We start from the raw sequence: 19,659 nt of genomic DNA on the forward strand, positions 1-19,659 counted from the left end.
GCTTGAATCTCATTTCAGCTAAGTATATGCATATAAAACAGCTCAAGGGGTTGTTTTCCTATTTGCAGCCTATGGTATTTTTCAGGGTCATCCCAATTGTCTGTTTTCATCCATTGTTGAACTTGGCCTTCACCAATAAGCAAGTGAAATGGCTGTTATATATTTGAGAAAGACGGTTGGTAAGTCTGTAAGACTAAATTCCTCAGCATATTTATGACAGTCTTTAGTAGCTCTAGGAAAATCTTTGACCATAGTTCATAGTTTGGCTGTAGTTCAAAATAGAGAGAAATTCAGGGCATAGCACCAGGATCCTCAAAGGGTCTGATTTTACAAGGGCACTTTTTCTCAGGAATGAAAAAGAAAGAAGTAAGGAGAAGTTCAGAGAAAGAGGGAAGTTCAGTGAGGTGTTTGGAATATAGAAGCGGGAGGTACAAAGAGGTGCTGTAGAAGAGGATGTTAGAGAAGAGGGTGGAAGGCATGAAGAAGCCTCCAATGCTGTTTTTTAAACTCATCTTTCAACCACTTATTTGCCTGGGTCAAATTATAGATGGTATTTTGGAGACAGGCAATTGTAGAGTCCTGAATACTTTTGGAAACCTTAAGATACCAATTGAAATAGGCATCCCAATCAGTTTGTTTCATTTTAGAGCATCAGTCCTCTAAATTGGTCCTAAGTAAAGCAAGTTTTGGGAGATTGAAAGTACCCCATAAATGTCATTGGAATTCTAAATGATTTTTGATTGAGTTGGTTCAATTAGCTTAAAATGGGCATGAGGTAAGATCATTGGTTTTAAACATATTAACAAGCCAGAGTTCCATAAGGAGGAATCTCTTAAAAGAATTTAGCAGAGTGAGATCCCATTACTCAAAATTAGAGATTCAGAAAATAGAAAAGTTCTCACCAGGAAGGACAGTGCCATCAAGAAAAAAAAAAAAAAAATGTTGCAGAGCTCAACTAAAAGAGGAAGCTTAGATCCAAGAGAAGGTTTATTGAACCAAAAGGAAAAAGTTGACTCTCAGAAGTGAAGAGCAGAGAGGGCTCAACTGGGTACTATACATTGTTCTGGAGGTTCTTAGTTTCTGAGGATTTGTCTCCTTTGGGTCCCTTTTTAGCTGCCTTGTAATATTTATATAAAAAAGTAAAAGCCAGTTACTTTATTTTACCAGCAAAATAAATTTATTGGGAAAAGCAGAGAATTGCAATTCAGGACACGCAAACTATGATAACTGTAGAAAAGTCTAAAGAACAGAGAGAAGGACTTGCTTTATAAAGGGAAAAAAGGAAGTTAGGAAGGGCCACCTTGAAGAATCCAGGGTGATGGCAGCTTCTCATTGGCTGGACTGTTACTGGGAAGGAAAAAGTCTTCCTTCCCACTACTGCGGTCTGAGTAGTGTGTGGTACATGAAGGGTTTCCCTCCAGGGCTTCCTATCCCATTTAAAATCAACATTTATTTATTTATTTATTTATTTATTTTTTAGGTGCATATATTTTAATAAATTTTATATCCTTTTTAAATTTTTATCCTTTTTTTTAAAATTTTATTTTATTTTTAAACCTCAAACATCGTATTAGTTTTGCCAAACATCAAAACGAATCCACCACAGGTATACATGTGCTCCCCATCCTGAACCCTCCTCCCTCCTCCCTCCCCACACCATCCCTCTAGGTCATCCCAATTAAAACCCGCAGATTGCGAGCCCTAGGGTAACTCCCCCAGCGGAAAAGCAGCGCAGACGCCTGCATCCGCCATTTGCAAGCGGGGGCTGGGCAGGGAGGTGCGTGTGGGCTGCATCGCTTAGGGTAAGGACCTGGACTGAATACCCTGAGCGCTATCTGAGCGAAATAATTTGGGCTAGTAAACCAGACTGTGGGATATCTACCACGTGAAAAGCCAGCCCTAACTTAAGACACCGCCAGGCCTGCACACGGAACAAAGGACTGAACAGAGATAGCCGGCTGCAGACCTTCCCCCTCTGGTGACAGGCAGCCAGAACCGGAAGGGGGCAATCACAGCCCCAGAGAGACACTATCTATAAAACTGTAAGCAGGCTTCTTTGCTAACTAAAACTTCTTGGCAGTCTGGATGGTCAACATCTGCCTGAGAAGGTGCGCCGGTTGTACACCCAGATAACCGAGTGGCGGGGAGGCGATAAGTCGCAGCAATCACGCTCGCCAATGCCAAACACCTCATCACCTGAGCTGCTTGGACCTGGGAAGAGCACAAAATGCAGGCCCAACCGAGTCTGCGCCTCAGAGGACTACCGGAGTGCCTGAACCTGAGCGGCTTGGACCTGGGAGGTACAGGCAGCCCAGGGCCGGCCACGGATGTATTTATTTATTTTTAATTATTATGTTCACAAATTCAAACATCAAGAACAGCCTCTCTGGTAGGTATTTTCAACATTAAAAATAAAAACAATCTGGTAAGTTTAGTGATATATATAGGACTGTATGGAGATTTTTAAAAATTGAAATTACCAACAAGTTCTCTCTAGGTAATATACAATGATTTTTCCACAATACCTTGAATTAGTACTAAAGAAATATTAAAATGCCCTATCTATTTTACATAAACTAATTCAGGTAATTTTCTTTTTTAAAATTAATTCATTTATTTTAATTGGAGGATAACTACAGTATTGTGATGGTTTTTGTCATGCAACAACATGAATCAGAATCAGTCACAAGTATACATGTGTCCCCCCATCCTGAAAACCCCTCCCACTTCCATCTCCACCCTATTCCTCTGGGTTGTCCAAGAGCGTGCACTGTGGGTAACCTGCTTCATGGATTGAACTAGCACTGGTGATCGATTTTACATATGGTAATGTACATGTTTCAGTGCTGTTCTCTTAAATCATACCACCCTCGCCTTCTCCCACTGAATCCAAAAGTCTGTTCTTTATATATGTGTCTCCTTAGTTGCCTTGCATGTAGGATCATTGGTACCATCTTTCTAAATTTGATATATATGCAAATATGCAGTATTTGTCTTTCTCTTTCTGATTTATATTACTCTGGGTAATATGCTCCAGGTTCATCCACGTCATTAGAACTGACTCAAATGTGTTCCTTTATATAGCTGCGTAATATTCTATTGCGTTTATGTACAAGTTCAGTTCAATCACTCAGTCATGTCTGACTCTTTGCGACCCCATAGACTGCAGCAGGCCAAGCCTCCCTGTCCACAACCAACTCCCAGAAGTTACTCAAACTCATGTCCATCAAGTAGGTGATGCCATCCAACCATCTCATCCCCTGTCGTCCCCTTCTCCTTCCACCTTCAAACTTGCCCAGCATCAGAGTCTTTTCAAATGAGTCAGTTCTTCCCATCAGGTGGCCAAAGTATTGGAGTTTCAGCTTCAGCATCAGTCCTTCCAAAGAATACCCAGGGCTGATCTCCTTCAGAATGGACTGGTTGGATCTCCTTGCAGTCCAAGGGACTCTCAAGAGTCTTCTCCAACATCACAGTTCAAAAGCATCAATTCTTCGGCGCTCAGCCTTCTTCACAGTCCAACTCTCACATCCATACATGACCACAGGAAAAACTATAGCCTTGACTAGACGAACCTTTGTTGGCAAAGTAATGTCTCTGCTTTTGAATATTCTATCTAGGTTGGTCATAAGTTTCCTTCCAAGGAGTAAGCGTCTTTTAATTTCATGGCTGCAGTCACCATCTGCAGTGATTTTGCAGACACCATTTCCACTGTTTCCCCATCTATTTCCCATGAAGTGATGGGACCGGATGCCATGATCTTCATTTTCTGAATGTTGAGCTTTAAGCCAACTTTTTCACTCTCCACTTTCACTTTCATCAAGAGGCTTTTTAGTTCCTCTTCACTTTCTGCCATAAGGGTTGTGTCATCTGCATATCTGAGGTTATTGATATTTCTCCCGGCAAACATGATTCCAGCTTGTGTTTCTTCCAGTCCAGCGTTTCTCATGATGTACTCTGCATATAAGTTAAATGAACAGGGTGACAATATACAGCCTTGACATACTCCTTTTCCTATTTGGGACCAGTCTGTTGTTCCATGTCCAGTTCTAACTGTTGCTTCCTGAACTGCATACAGATTTCTCAAGAGGCAGGTCAGGTAGTCTGGTATTCCCATCTCTTTCAGAATTTTCCACAGTTTATTTTGATCCACACAGTCAAAGGCTTTGGCATAGTCAATAAAGCAGAAATAGATGTTTTTCTGGAACTCTCTTGCTTTTTCCATGATCCAGCGGATGTTGGCAATTTGATCTCTGGTTGTCTGCCCTTTCTAAAACTAGCTTGAACATCAGGAAGTTCACAGTTCACATATTGCTGAAGCCTGACTTGGAGAATTTTGAGCATTATTTTACTAGCGTGTGAGATGAGTGCAATTGTGTGGTAGTTTGAGCATTCTTTGGCATTGCCTTTCTTTGGGATTGGAATGAAAACTGACCTTTTCCAGTCCTGTGACTTTTCCAGTTCTGTGGCCACTGCTGAGTTTTCCAAATTTGCTGGCATATTGAGTGCAGCACTTTCACAGCATCATCTCTCAAGAAGCCCTTGGATCTATTTGTTATTTCCATTGTATAATCATAAGGGATTTGATTCAGGTCATACTTGAATGGTCTAGTGGTTCTCCCTAATTTCTTCTATTTAACTCTGAATTTGGCAATAAGGAGTTCATGATCTGAGCCACAGTCAGCTCCCAGTTTTGTTTTTGCTGATTGTATAGAGCTCCTCCTTCTCTAGCTGCAAAGAATATAATCAATCTGATTTTAATATTGGCCATCTGGGGATGTCCATGTGTAGAGTCTTCTCTACACATGTTTTTGGAAGAGGATGTTTGCTATGACCAGTGCATTCTCTTGGCAAAACTCTATTAGCCTTTGCCCTGCTTCATTCCATATTCCAAGGCCGAATTTGCCTGTTACTCCAGATATTTCTTGACTTCCTACTTTTCCATTCCTGTCCCCTATAATGAAAATGACATCTTTTTTGAATGTTAGTTCTAGAAAGTCTTGTAGGTCTTCAAAGAACCATTCAACTTCAGATTATTCAGCATTATTGGTCAGGGCATAGACTTGGTTTACTGTGATATCAAATGGTTTGTCTAGGAAATGAACAGAGATCATTCTGTCGTTTTGGGGATTTCATCCAAGTACTGCATTTCTGACTCTGTTGTTGACTATGACAGCTACTCCATTTATTCTAAGGGATTCTAGCCCACAGTAGCAGATATAATGGTCATCTGAGTTAGATTCACCCATTCCAGTCCATTTTAATTCGCTGATTCCTAAAATGTTGATGTTCCCTCTTGCCATCTCCTGTTTGACCACTTCCAATTTACCTCGATTCATGGACCTGACATTCCATGTTCCTGTGCAATATTGTTGCTCTGTACAGTGTCATACTTTACTTCCATCACCAGTCACATCCACAACTGGATTTGGTTTTGCATTCTCTCTGTCTCTTCATTCTTTGTGGAATTATTTCTCCACTAATCTCCAGTTGGGTACCTACCAACCTGGGGAGTTCATCTTTCAGTGTCCTATCTTTTCGCCTTTTCATACTGTTCATGGGGTTCTCAAGGCAGGAATACTGAAATGGTTTGCCATTCCCTTCTTCAGTGGACCACGTTTTGTCAGAACTCTCCACCATGACCCATCCATCTTGGGTGGCCCTACTCGCGATGGCTCACAGTTTCATTGAGTTAGACAAGGCTGTGGTCCATGTGATCAGATTGGTTAGTTTTCTGTGATTGTGGTTTTCAGTCTGCCCTCTGATGGAAAAGGATAGGAGGCTTATGGAAGCTCCCTAATGGGAGACACTGACTGAAGGGGAAACTGGGTCTTGTTCTGAAGATTGGGGCCATGCTCAGTAATCCAGTTTTCTGTTGAAGGGTGGGTCTATGGTCCCTCCCTTTTATTTGACCTGTGGCCAAAGTGTGGTGGAGGTAATGAAGATAATACTGCCCTCCTTCAAAATGTCCCATGCATCACTGATACACTCAGTGACCCCAACCCTGCAGCAGGCCACCGCCAACCCATGCCTCTGCTGGAGACTCCTGGAAACTCACAGGCAAGTCTGGGTCAGTCTCTTGTGGGGTCACTCCTCCTTTCTTCTGGGTCCTGGTGTGCACAAGGTTCTGTTTGTGCCTACCTAGAGTCTGTTTCTCCAGTTCTGTTTAAGTTCTGGCAGCTCTACGGTGGGGTTGATGGCAACCTCCTCCAGGAGGGCTTATGCCATACCCAGGTCTACTGCACCCAGAGCCCCTGCCCCTGCGGCAGTCCACTCCATACCTCCTCAGGAGACACTCAAATACAGTTCTGTCTCAGTCTCTGTGGGGTCTCTGGGTCCTATATATACCACAACTTCTTTATTAATTCTTCTGCCAGTGAACATCTAGGTTGTTTTCATGTCCTAGCTATTGTAAATAATGCTGCAGTGGACACTAGGGTACATGTGTCTCTCAATTCTAGTTTCCTCAGAATGTATGCCCAGCAATGGGATTGCTGGATCATATGGCAGTTCTAGTCCCAGTTTCTTGAGGAATTTCAGCACTGTTTCCATAGTGGCTGTACCAGTTTGCATCCCCACAAACAGTGTAAAGAGGGTTTTCTTTTCTTTACACCCTCTCCAGCATTTATTGTTTGTAGACTTTTTGTTGATGGCCATTCTGGCTGGTGTGAGATGATAACTCATTATTGTTTTTATTTGCTGGAGAAGGAAATGGCAACCCACTCCAGTGTTCTTGCCTGGAGAATCCCAGGGACAGGGGAGCCTAGTGGGTTTCCGTCTATGGGGTCGCACAGAGTTGGACACGACTGAAGTGACTTAGCAGCAGCAGCAGCAATAATGAGTGCTGCTGAGCATCTTTCCATGTGTTCATTCACTATCTGTATGTCTTCTTTGGGGAAATGTCTGTTTAGGTCTTTCGTCCACTTTTTGATTGGGTTGTTCATTTATTCTGGTATTGAACTGCTTATATATTTTGGAGATAAATTCTTTGTCAATTGTTTCATTTGCTATTATTTCCACCCATTCTGATGGGTGTCTTTTCATGTTGCTTGTAGTTTTCTTCGTTGTCCAAAAGCTTTTAAGTTTAATTAGGTCCCAATTGTTTATTTTTATTTCTGTTTTTATTTCCATTACTCTGTGAGGTGGGTCATAGAGGATCTTGCTGTGATTTATATCAGAGAGTGTTCTGCCTATGCTTTCCTGTAGGAGTTTTGTAATTTCTGGTCTTATATTTAGGTCTTTAATACATTTTGCGTTTCCTTGAATTTGTACTAAATAAGTATTAAAATTCCCTATCTATTTTATATGAACTAATTCAGGTAATTTTCGTAGTTACTCTAGAAGGTAGTTGGTGCTATTATAGTCATCTTAGAGATCACAAAACTGTGACTCAGAGAGTTAATATTCTTTCCAAAAAAAGGTGGAAGCCAGTTTTTTAATATCTGCACTTGATGTAAATAAGTAAAAAGCCATGCAATGATAAACTCAAATATGAAAAGAACCCTGCCAGTTCATGGTGAGTTAATATTTACTAGTTCAATAAATCTCATGGCCAGTTGATCAAAACTAGATAGCATATCAAGATATCTCTAAACTTTAAAAGCCATTGCTAATTTTTTTAAATAGTTAGTTTGTATATAATTTGCTCTTATTTACTGTGAACAAGCACTATCTGCACCCTAAATATTTGATTTTCAGAAAAGTGTTTAAAAATAGCACCCTGATACCAATCTTTTTTCACTATTTATAAACAAAACAGGAGAAAGATAAAAATTACTTCTGATTTTTAAAATCACATATTTCAAAGATTTCAAGCTTTAGATGTGGCGGGAGTGAATAAAATATATCATAATTAGAACTTGTTGGCAAAGCATTCCTTTTAAACATCTCATTTAAATTTGATTAAAATACATTTATTATCACTGGACAAAAGTTATACCTCATGGTGCACTTTGTTCATGGTGACAGAATGGTCTCCCTGACCCTTTCTGCGTTGTCTAACACATGGTAGATAAATATCTATCAAGCAAATGAATGAATGAAATCTTTTCTGATATCCATCCCATGATGTTTTACACATGATGTTCCCATTTGATCTTCTTTCTTTATAAGACAATTTAGTGCTCTGGTTTCAGGGTATTAATAACTTGCATGTGTGTGCAGAGTACATCATGAGAAATGCTGGGCTGGAAGAAACACAAGCTGGAATCAAGATTGCCAGGAGAAATATCAATAACCTCAGATATGCAGATGGCACCACCCTTATGACAGAAAGTGAAGAGGAACTAAAAAGCCTCTTGATGAAAGTGAAAGTGGAGAGTGAAAAAGTTGACTTAAAGCTCAACATTCAGAAAATGAAGATCATGGCATCCGGTCCCATCACTTCATGGGAAATAGATGGGGAAATAGTGGAAACCGTGTCAGACTTTATTTTTCTGGTCTCCAAAATCACTGCAGATGGTGACTGCAGCCATGAAATTAAAAGACGCTTACTCCTTGGAAGGAACGTTATGACCAACCTAGATAGCATATTCAAAAGCAGAGACATTACTTTGCCAACAAAGGTTCGTCTAGTCAAGGCTATGGTTTTTCCTGTGGTTATGTATGGATGTGAGAGTTGGACTATGAAGAAGGCTGAGCGCCGAAGAATTGATGCTTTTGAACTGTGGTGTTGGAGAAGACTCTTGAGAGTCCCTTGGACTGCAAGGAGATCCAACCAGTCCATTCTGAAGGAGATCAGCCCTGGGTATTCTTTGGAAGGACTGATGCTGAAGCTGAAACTCCAGTACTTTGGCCACCTCATGAGAAGAGTTAACTCATTGGAAAAGACTCTGATGCTGTGAGGGATTGGGGGCAGGAGGAGAAGGGGATGACAGAGGATGAGATGGCTGGATGGCATCACTGACTCGATGGACATGAGTCTGAGTGAACTCTGGGAGTTGGTGATGGACAGTGAGACCTGGTGTGCTGCGATTCATGGGGTGACAAAGAGTCGGACACGACTGAGAGACTGATCTGATCTGATATGTTTCTTGGTCAGTCTTCCCTGATAGACAGTAGACCTGAAGTCAGGCATAGGCATTCCATTCTCTGAGGTACCCATATAGCTTCACACACTGTGTCATAAAATTCAGAATCTCACTCTATATGTGCTTAATGGATTAATGCAGATCTTGGTATCCAGGGAAGAGAGGAAGTATGGAATTAATGATGTGATTTGAGGTTTCATCAGACAGTATGGGAGTATTTGGGACCTAAGAGATAAAGAGTTGAACATTTCTATTTTTAATAGCAGTATTTTTCTAACTTTGGTCTATTCTTAAACTCTCTATTCTTTTATAAATTGTTAAAATCCTTTTGAAAATTGAAACATCTTTCTTTTCTCCTTTCTTCTGCTTAACACCTGCCAATTCTGAAGGCTTCAATTTAATGTTCAAGTCCCTTTTCAAAATAAAATTGAAAATATCACCCTTGGTTGAGAGTGTGTGTATTGAAGAACAAAAGCGTAGAATAGCTTGCAGTACTAGTATTTTTTTTTTAATCTAAGTGGCTTAAAAAATAAAACTTCCACATTGGAAACTCAGCCATAAGGAAAAAATAACTAGCAAAAAATACAGAAAAAAAATTAAGAAGCTGAATGGTCTTGACACCCGCTTTGAACAATGCACTATTCTGTAGGAAAAGCTATGAATAATGAAGAACCCTTCTGGAACGATTGAAAAGGTGAAGACTCAGGCCTTCAGTCTCAAATGCCTATGTTTCTTGTCCACTTCCCCTTTTGCTACAACAGAAATAATGTTAATAATGATAATGACTTTAAAGGACTGGAATGACCTGCAAGTTGGGGACTTTGATTTTCCTCAGTTGCTATCTTGTTTATCATGACTGTGCAGATTATGTCTCATAACTTCCAGGGCATCTTTGGTGGATGAATTAATATTATTTCATTGGCTTCCCACTGTTGATACTTCCAACCAGAGTGACTGAAGACAGTCCTGGAGGAGCCCTTCAGGAGGCAATAAAATCATCTTCACAAACAGCTTTTCAGAGAGAAAGGAGAGGAAATGAACATACTTGCTTTTTGATATGTCCATTTACCAATTACATGCGTCTCATTTAGTGTTCACTTCTGTCCTTTATATATTAGTATCACCTCAGAAAGGTTAATTCAGCCAACTGTATTAAATGTGAAAATGCCTTTAATTTATAAATGAGTTCATTTGATTATTGGCTATATTTACTGAACATCTACTATGTGCAAATATTGTTCTAGAACAGGGGTTAGCAGGGACTTCCCTGGGAATACAGTGTTTAGGATCTGTGCTTCCAAGGCCAGAGCTGTGTGTTTAAGCTATAAGATCACACATGCTGTGCGGTGTGGCCAAAAACAAAACAAAACAAAACAGGGGTTAGCAAACTTTTTTCTATTAAGGGTTGGATAGTAAATATTCTTATTTTGAAAGTCTCTGTCACCTTGACTCAACTCAGGCAACTGTAGCCAAAGTGGCTACAGATAATATGGACAGGAATTGTGTCCCAATAAAACTTTATTTACAAATACAGGAGGTGGAATATATTTGGCAAGCTCCCTGAGTCAGAAAGAGCCCTGGAGAAGGGAATGGCTACCTACTCTAGAATTCTTGCCTGGAGAATTCCACGGACAGAGGAGCCTGGAGGGCTACACTTCATGAGGTCACAAAAAGTTGGACATGACTGAGCAACTTTCACTTATTCTAAACACTGAGGATGTAGTAGTAATGAAATAAAGTGACTTCTTTTATGAGCTTGTATTCTACCATAAGCAGGCAGATGATAAACACACATATCATATATTAAATAATAATAAATACATGATAGCAAAACAAGTCAGAGTTTGAGGCTAGAGAATGGCTCTTTTCCATGATGTCAATTATACTCCATTCAAGTTGCTTAAAAGTGCATCCTGGGGTTTGCTTTATTGATGTACTTTTAACATTCTCTCAACTCAAACATGGAGAAGGCAATGGCAACCCACTCCAGTATTCTTGCCTGGAAAATCCCATGGATGGAGAAGCCTGGTAGGCTGCAGTCCATGGAGTCGCTAAGAGTCAGACATGACTGAGTGACTTCACTTTCACTTTTCACTTTCATGCGTTGGAGAAGGAAATGGCAACCCACTCCAGTGTTCTTGCCTGGAGAATCCCAAGGACGGCAGAGCCTAGTGGGCTGCCGAACATGAGATCGCACAGCGTCGGACACAACTGAAGTGACGCAGCAGCAACTCAAATATCCTTTAGCTATTCTGAAATAACCCTAAAACTTCAAAATTACCAGGTGATTGATAAATCAAAACTCCTAGCTGATATATCCAATGGACATTCCTTACCTCAATTTAATATATTCCACTTTCTCCTTTTTGAAACTCTTTCTTTTCTTATCCTCTACTATAGTTTTAGCTTAGTTCCTGTCTTATTTAGATGACCTTTATCAAAATCCTCTTTTTAGGTTTTTTTCCCACCACTCAATTCCATAAAATGACCTTTTAGCACTCTTCTCAGTCTACATATCCTCCTTTAGGGACCTCTTTGAGTAGCATGACTTTAGCTGCCAGCTTTATAGACCATTCCTCAAATCTCCATCTCTGGCATACATTTACCTCCTGAATGTTGAACTCATATTTTCAGCTCCGTGGAAATCTCCTTTTGCCTACTACACAGTTGCCTCAAACTCAACACGCTAAAACCTAATATACCCAAACATTGTTTCTCTTCCTCTATTTTCTTTCTCAATGAACAGTCTCCAGTCACCCAGTCCTGGGTGAGAAGTTATCTGCTGACTCATCAGCAGAGTTGGACCTAAGTTAACCATAATTATGTAAGACTAATAGTGGTAAAAACTTAATGCTCAACATTATCTTGTAGAAAAAGAATGGATTATGCAGTTGCCAAAAGCAGATTCCCATCCCAGTTTTATGATGTATTAAGTGAACTACAATTTCATAACTCTGCAGAATCTTTTTTCTCTTATCATTATAACTACCTTCTTCAAAATGACAATATAAATGTGATATGATACATAAATCTAAAATTCTGCTAGCACTGTATATGTTCACAAATAAATATTTTATCCCTCATCTCTTCCCTCCTTTCCCTTTTATAATTTTTTCATATGATCTTACAGTAAGCAAGAAAAATACATATAGAGATGAATGTAACTAGGTCCTTGGTTTAGCAGCTCAATGTTAAGTTGTGTGCATATGTGTGGGAGTGAGAAGAATATAAATAAATAACCAAATGCAGTGTAACACAAAATTATATGTGTTAGTTCAGTTTCTTACCTATTCATGGTCTCCTGAGCCCATAATTAGTTCAGGGTCGTACAACACAGACATTCAAAAAGTGTTCACAATTTAGGGTCATTCTTTTGATTTTATTTGAATAAACTATGACACATTTACTTCTCAAAATCCGACCCATCAAAGGTAATCAAAGGAGTAAGTGACATGAAACATGGTGTCTTGAATGGACTTATGGAGATGATCACTGAGTTTTGTGATCACAGGCAAATTATCTAAATTCTCTAATCCTCATAGAAATAATGGCACTTACTTCAGAAAACTATTCTGAGAAATTAAATCAGATGATGCATGTTATTTCTTAGCACAGTGAATGGCACACAATACATGGTTAATAAAGGATAGTCATCATTGTTGTTATTAGATTGATAAAATTAATTTCTGTTATTCTCAGCCTGAGATGAACTATCCATAATGTGTGTGTGTGTGTGTGTGTGTGCATGATTTATTTATAAAATTCAGTCAGCCTTTCTTGGTATGTCCCATAAGAGGAAGCTGATGTACTATTCTTCCTCACAGTGAAGTCAATGCATCCAGTGAGGGGAACTTGAGTTGGAGTTGTAGTCAGAAGTACTGAAAAGAAGCTGCCTGTCTCTGGCTTGTGAGGATGGGAACACTTCAGCTGGTTGTTATTACTGTGTTGTGTTGTGTTATTACTTAGTCTTTCTTTTCATCCATTGTCATGTAGATAAAATAATGATGAAACAACACCATGGGAGAATAAAACATATTCCTCTCTAGTCCTCCTCTCTGGTTCACAATCGTCTCTTCATTTATTTGACAAGGAAGAACAATTACCTTTCCCTCTAATCTCTGTGGTTAGTGTTGCTTATGTATTATTTTAATTGGCGGTGAACTCCGGGGATGAAGTGTGTCGTAGGCAATCAGGCATCGCTTTATACAGCCCTCAGAAGGCTTAGGACATTGTGCCAAATGGTCAGCTGCTTTCATTAATAACAATAAAAGCTACTCCTGCAACTCCTTCTATCTAAATATCTCCCCCAGATGTTCTGCTATCGTTGTGTTAACAGACCTCTGCTAGAACAGTGTGGGCAAACAAACTAGCCATGAAGATGGTGGAGAAGCACTTTAGGGAAATGACTAAAAATGCCTTCATTTTCAGTTTCACCGACCAATGGGATCTCCCAAAGGAAAATATGAAACTCTCCAGCTGTCACTGCTGTGTTTGAATCCATCTTTGTGTCTTGGACAGAAGAAATAGCTGAAAGGCATGGACAAATTTGGAAGACTTTTTAAAAGAGAAACAAAAATGAGCAGTCCAAAGGAAGAAGGAATTAGACTCAAAGCAAACTGTGAATCCATCTCCGTAGGGCTCACCATGTCCCTTGGGAAAATACATTTCTGCATCATTCTCTGAAGCAAATATAGAGTATATCATTGTTTCTATCCATGAGGAGCTAGGGCCTGGAAGAGAGAATATGTCTTCCAGAAGCAGCTCTCCTCACCTACATTCATGTTTCTCAAACTAGGACAGACCCACTCCTGGGAACCAAGGTCGAGAGTTAGAGGTATCTTATGTGTAACAACAAAAAAGTGTAGGGGGGTTATATTTTTAAAAATATACAACATTTATTGAGCATACATTGTAACATTATGCACAATAATAATTTTCACATTAAACCAATGAGGCAGTTTATTTGTTGTTGTTATTTCATGTTTTTCTACTGATGAGGAAAGTGAAGCTCAAAGTGATGTAAATAACTTCTCCAAGGGCTTGAAGCTAGTGAATGGAAAAGTGGGATTCAAACCCAAGATGCTTAATTACAAAGCCTGACTCCTTATCTCTTCTGTCTAATCAATATTAAGCAGTAATAAGTAAGATATAGTTTATTAAAACGAATTGGCTATACCTTATTGTTGAATAATTATCATGTTTTCTGTTGCTGCTACTGTTTTAGACAACTTTCTGTTTCATGATGAGTTAATTTAGCCTGTATAATCAGACCCAGTGTTATGGAGCATCATCTCTCTCAGCAGAGATATTTCTACTGGAATTTTGAGAAATACTGTTGAAAGCTTTTTTTTTTTTTTTTTAGTGGAAATAAAGCTATTTAAATTTTGTTTTAAAAGTCTAATTTTAATCCACATTAAACAAGCAAGCAGAAAAGTAAGAAAGCTACCTGTATTAGTAGACATAGATGTACTGAATGTAAAACAGCGGGTTATTAGTATAACTATTTACATGCATATTTATAAGCAATCCTTTTGTACATTGTCTTTTGTTTAGTTTGAAAAATATTTCTGACATTAAGTAAAGCACAGTAGAAAATAAATGTATGAAGAGCTAAGCAGTCTGTGGTATATTAGGAGTATTGATAATATTTGACAAAGATTGAGTAATATTGCCCAATCAGTTGATCTCCCTGAAACATATCCCTAAAAGGAGCTGGGAATACATTGAAAAGCAGCTAAATGAGTAAAAAAGAATCCTATATGATAACTTATTAGATTGATATATGTCCTATATGATAGTCCTATATGGTAACTTAATAGATTGGTTATCTTGATAACTTAAAAGGTTAACTTATTAGTTCCCAATGCCTTCCTGTAAAATTCTGATTAAGCTGGATGAAAACATGTGACTTAGGATCTAAGATCTAAGTAGAACCTCTCATCTCTCTTAAAGAAAAGAAGACTGGGTCTGACTGTCTCTGACTTATTTGGTTAGGAACCCAATGCAGTGACCAGCACCATTAGCCTTGTATACTGAGGGAAAAGCAGTCTTGGATCCACTTATCAACTTAGGTACACAATGAGTACAGGAAATAGAACAGAGCTCAAGTCACCCATAGGCTGGTATGTGACCTTTTAGAATACATTGACCCAGTGACTCCAGGTCAATATGCTGGGCTATTCTGTATCAGGTTAGCAACTTCTCCCTTCCTGGAGATGACTGAGGAGTGAAGGAGCAAAGAGGCAGTACATGGACCGAGGGCAGAGCTTCCTACCTCTCTTCTGCCTGTGTGGTTAGTCTGTTAACCTGGTTCAGTGCAGCAGTGACTTCTGTGATGGATCAGGTGTGGATACTGTTAGGATTTGAAGGCAACCCTGTCCCTGTATCCACAGGCCTACCATTCAGGTGTGGTCATTGTCCTCACCTTTCCTTGATAGTGTGACAGTTTTACCAAAATGCCTTAATGAGTCTGCTGCTGCTGCTGCTAAGTCACTTCAGTCGTGTCCGACTCTGCAACCCCATAGACGGCAGCCCACCAGGCTCCCCCATCCCTGGGATTCTCTAGGCAAGAACACTGGAGTGGGTTGCCAGTTCCTTCTCCAATGCATGAAAGTGAAAAGTGAAAGGGAAGTCACTCAGTCGTGTCCGACTCTTCGTGACCCCATGGACTGCAGCCCGCCAGGCTCCTCCATCCATGGGATTTTCCAAGCAAGAGTACTGGAGTGGGGTGCCATCGCCTTACAATAATTAACGTCAGAGCCACATTGAAAATTAAGCTAAAGCTTCACACTCCCTTCTAAATCTACTTTTTAAATTATGTCTTGCTGTATTCTCTAGATTAGCTTGCCTAAATAGGCTCAATATTATAATACTTTCTAACATGAACTATCCTTGGCCTCCTTTCATAATCAAAAAAGCAATATAGATATAAAATTCATCTTCCCCCTCACCTATGAGATAATTTAAGCTTCAAATTTTTTCTTATTTCCCTTATATTTTCTAGAAGCCCTCTCAGTTCTGGCCAGCCTGAGCTGTGTCTTCAGCAGCTGCACGTCAAGGGTCATTTTACCCTAAAATAGGCATACTTCTGCACACTCTGACATTGAATAACTGAAATATCCCTAATTCCTCATGTGTTCATTTTTCCAAAATTTAGTAATTCAGCAAAAATGTAGAGCAACACCAGACCTATATCCCCCAAAACTTAGTAAGATGACATAGCTTCTATATCAATAGACTTTCCCAAGCAAAGGTGATGTTTCCTTCTTGTTTCTATGTAAATCTTTAGTTATCTAGCAAAATCAAAATAGAAAAAGCAAGAGAAAAAAGTAGTTATTTTTGGTTTTTTCTTTACTTAGATCATGGAATATGTACACATCTTCTAAGGTCTCAGTGTTGCACAGTCTTTGGAATAAGCACTGCAATGTCATGGGCTTCTCTCTGAATATTCAGAAGCCCCTCTAAGCCCTGTAGTATTTCTATAAGTCTTTACCTTCAGAAATCCCATAGTAAATATGTTATTTGCTATATATCCCCCCAAATCCTTGCAACTTATTAGTTTATGTTATAACTCCCATTAACTTTCATACTTAAATAAGAGCACAAAATTTCCATCATTTCTGTTAATCTTGAATCCTATCTGCTCTAGACAGTTCCTGTCTCCAACAATTCCAATTGAGAAACAAGATGAAGGGGGATTGAGTGAGAGAAATCCTGAAAGGAAAACAAGCAAGAAAACAAAAATACCCACAATGAGCAATTAATCTGTGAAACCTCCCCTGGTCCAGCAGAAACAATCCATTGGTCGCAATTCTCACATACTGGTGGTCTGCCGCTACATATAGCCTGGAGGCCTTGCCTGCATCAGTGGACTGGAAACAGGGTAGAGAGGGTGATGTCCAGCTGGGGTAATAAAACTCTCCTAAGAATCAGTGTTTGACAAATCTGTGACACCTCTGTAGGAGGTGTATATTTTCTCCCTGGACATCTAGTTTACCTTAACAACAAAGACAGTTGTCCTTGGTCTAAAGTCTGTAAGAGAACCTGCTCTTATCTTCCTTGTTCCTCTGATAGTCAGTTCTGTCTAGGTTTGCTAAATACAGCAGCCTGATTTCTCCATGTCATGCTACTACTAAGTCGCTTCAGTCGTGTCTGACTCTGTGCAACCCCATAGACAGCAGCCCACCAGGCTCCCCCGTCCCTGGGATTCTCCAGGCAAGAACACTGGAGTGGCTTGCCATTTCCTTCACCAATGCATGAAAGTGAGAAGTGAAAGTGAAATCACTCAGTCGTGTCCGACTCCTAGCAACCCCATGGACTGCAGCCTACCAGGCTCCTCCATCCATAGGATTTTCCAGGCAAGAGTACTGGAGTGGGGTGCCATTGCCTTCTCCGCTCCATGTCATAGTATGTTCTAAATACCTCTGGAAGCTCTGCCTATAGTGATTGTCTCTACTCATCCTTCCCAGACATCAAATCAACTGTGATGAGAAGAAAGACTTCTGGTCAAAGTATCCCTACCATTGCTCTCAACATTGAAAATGATGGATAGTAAGGAAGGGTATGTTTGCCTTTCATGCTTAGGGCTGAACTGGCATGGAATGGAATCCCATGTCAGGCCAATAGCTTAAGACAAGCAAGACTACTTAGTAGTTAAAAAAAAGAAAAATAAAGAAAGCTGGAAAAATCTCTGTCTGCCCTTAAGGGCAGGCTCTTAACCAATTTGTACATCTGTCCATCTCTTTCCCAGGTGTTGCAGCGGCAAAGAATCCTCCTACCAGTACAGGAGATATAAGAGACATGGGAGGATCCCCTGGAGTAGGAAATGGCAACCGCTCTAGTAGTTTTTGCCTGGAGAATATCATGGACAGAGGAGCCTGGCAGGCTACAGTCCATGGGATCACAAGAGTCAGATATGATTGAGCATACTGACCCCCAGCACTGACCCTGCCAAACACACCCCATTTACTTAGGGAGAAAAAGAATATCAGAAAAGAGAAATGGGAGTGTGTACTATGGGTGGGGTTTGCTGGGATCTATTAATTCTAGGAAATCAAGGTGTGGGGAGGAATTTTGAATGGGTTCTTAATCACACCCAATAGTGAAGTTCACCCTGGACTCTGAAAATCCAGTTTGGAATTTCCTTTTCCTTTGAGGGGGAGAAGAATGTGGGTGCAGAGGTAAGCAGGAGAACTGAAGCATTTCCTGTCTCAACAGGTAAACCAAAGGGAGAGAAAGGATGTGAGAACTCTATTGACTTTTATTGAATGGATCTGGTGACTAACACATAGAGGGAGGAACAGCAGTTCTTAGCCAGGAAAGGAATGAGCCACCCAGTAGCTTATAGGTCCCTTGTTACAACATCAAGCACATTAAAGTTATGGCCATTTGAACCAACCCACTAGTCAGTGGCAGTAACACAAATATTCATGCTGGACTAAAGAAAGCCTGTGCTGCTGCTGCTGCTAAGTCGCTTCAATCATGTCCAACTCTGTGAGATCCCATAGATGGCAGCCCACCAGGCTCCCTCGTCCCTGGGATTCTCCAGGCAAGAATACTGGAGTGGGTTGCCATTTCCTTCTCCAATGCATGAAAGTGAAAAGTAAAAGTGAAGCTGCTCAGTCATGTCCGACTCCTAAGGACCCCATGGACTGAAGCTTACCAGGCTCCTCTGTCCATGGGATTTTCCAGGCAAGAGTACTGGAGTAGGTTAGTGCTTTTTAAAAATCCTGAAATAATGATAAATTGATCATTTGTTGACTGAATGCTTACCATATGCCAGATATCATTTGCATATATTAGCTAATCGACTTGAGGGTCAAAATCATTCTAGGATTATGTCTATTTTACAGAGAAGTACATTAAAGATTAGGGACATTGAGAAACTTTCCCAAGAACACAGAGATGGTAAATGAGAAAACTTTCATATCCATGCATGCTCACATCTGACTGAGCACAGAGCCTGTTTTGGAGTCTGTTTATCTAGGTTTTCTGACTTTTAAGATCAATTGGAAATTAAGATTTTTAATCTCTGGTTGTTTAAATATTGGCTCCATTTTCTCCCAAGCACTGAATGTGGGAGCAAACAAACATTTTCTGGGCAGCATTCAGCCTCCAAGCTGGCTGTTTGCAATTTCTGCTGAGTCTAACGCTTACAGTTTACACTAAGAGCATAAGCATATAAGTTCAGCAAGCAGGTTAAGAATATAGAAATAGAGCCTGGTTTCATGTTTTATGTAATCCCATATGGTATTCTCTTGTAGTTCATTATAAATATTCATTGTATACATTTTATGTGACTGGCACTATGCTGGATACTAAGGATTCAGGATAACAGATATAATCTTTTTCCCTTAAAACAAAAAGAAAATAAGCAAGTAAGTTTTATGCAGTATGAATTCTACAATATAATAATTGAAAGGTGAGGTTCTAAGGGCAAAGGAGCAACTAAGACTTAAAGGGTCATTCTTACAGGAATAATTGATAGCTAATTTGAAATAAGGGCTTCCCTGTTGGATCAGTGGTTAAAGAACTCACCTGCCAATTCAGGAGATGTGGACTCGATTGATCCTTGGGTCAGGAAGATCCCCTGAATAAGGAAATGAAAACCTGTTCCAGTATTCTTGCCTGGAAA

At 39.9% G+C, this 19,659-nt stretch overlaps 1 long non-coding RNA gene across 1 annotated transcript in view; it reads left to right on the plus strand.

Annotated features, from left to right (window-relative positions):
* LOC112585150 overlaps window positions 1-14,412 on the plus strand; it is a 382,398-nt gene extending 367,986 nt beyond the window's left edge. The window contains exon 5 of the long non-coding RNA XR_006551316.2: window positions 13,455-14,412. This is a non-coding gene — a long non-coding RNA (uncharacterized LOC112585150). The remainder of the gene's footprint in view (window positions 1-13,454) is intronic.
* Window positions 14,413-19,659: the final 5,247 nt, after the last annotated feature.

The sequence above is a fragment of the Bubalus bubalis genome, chromosome 5 (assembly GCF_019923935.1).
Source record: "Bubalus bubalis isolate 160015118507 breed Murrah chromosome 5, NDDB_SH_1, whole genome shotgun sequence".
NCBI classification, from domain to species: Eukaryota; Metazoa; Chordata; class Mammalia; order Artiodactyla; family Bovidae; genus Bubalus; species Bubalus bubalis.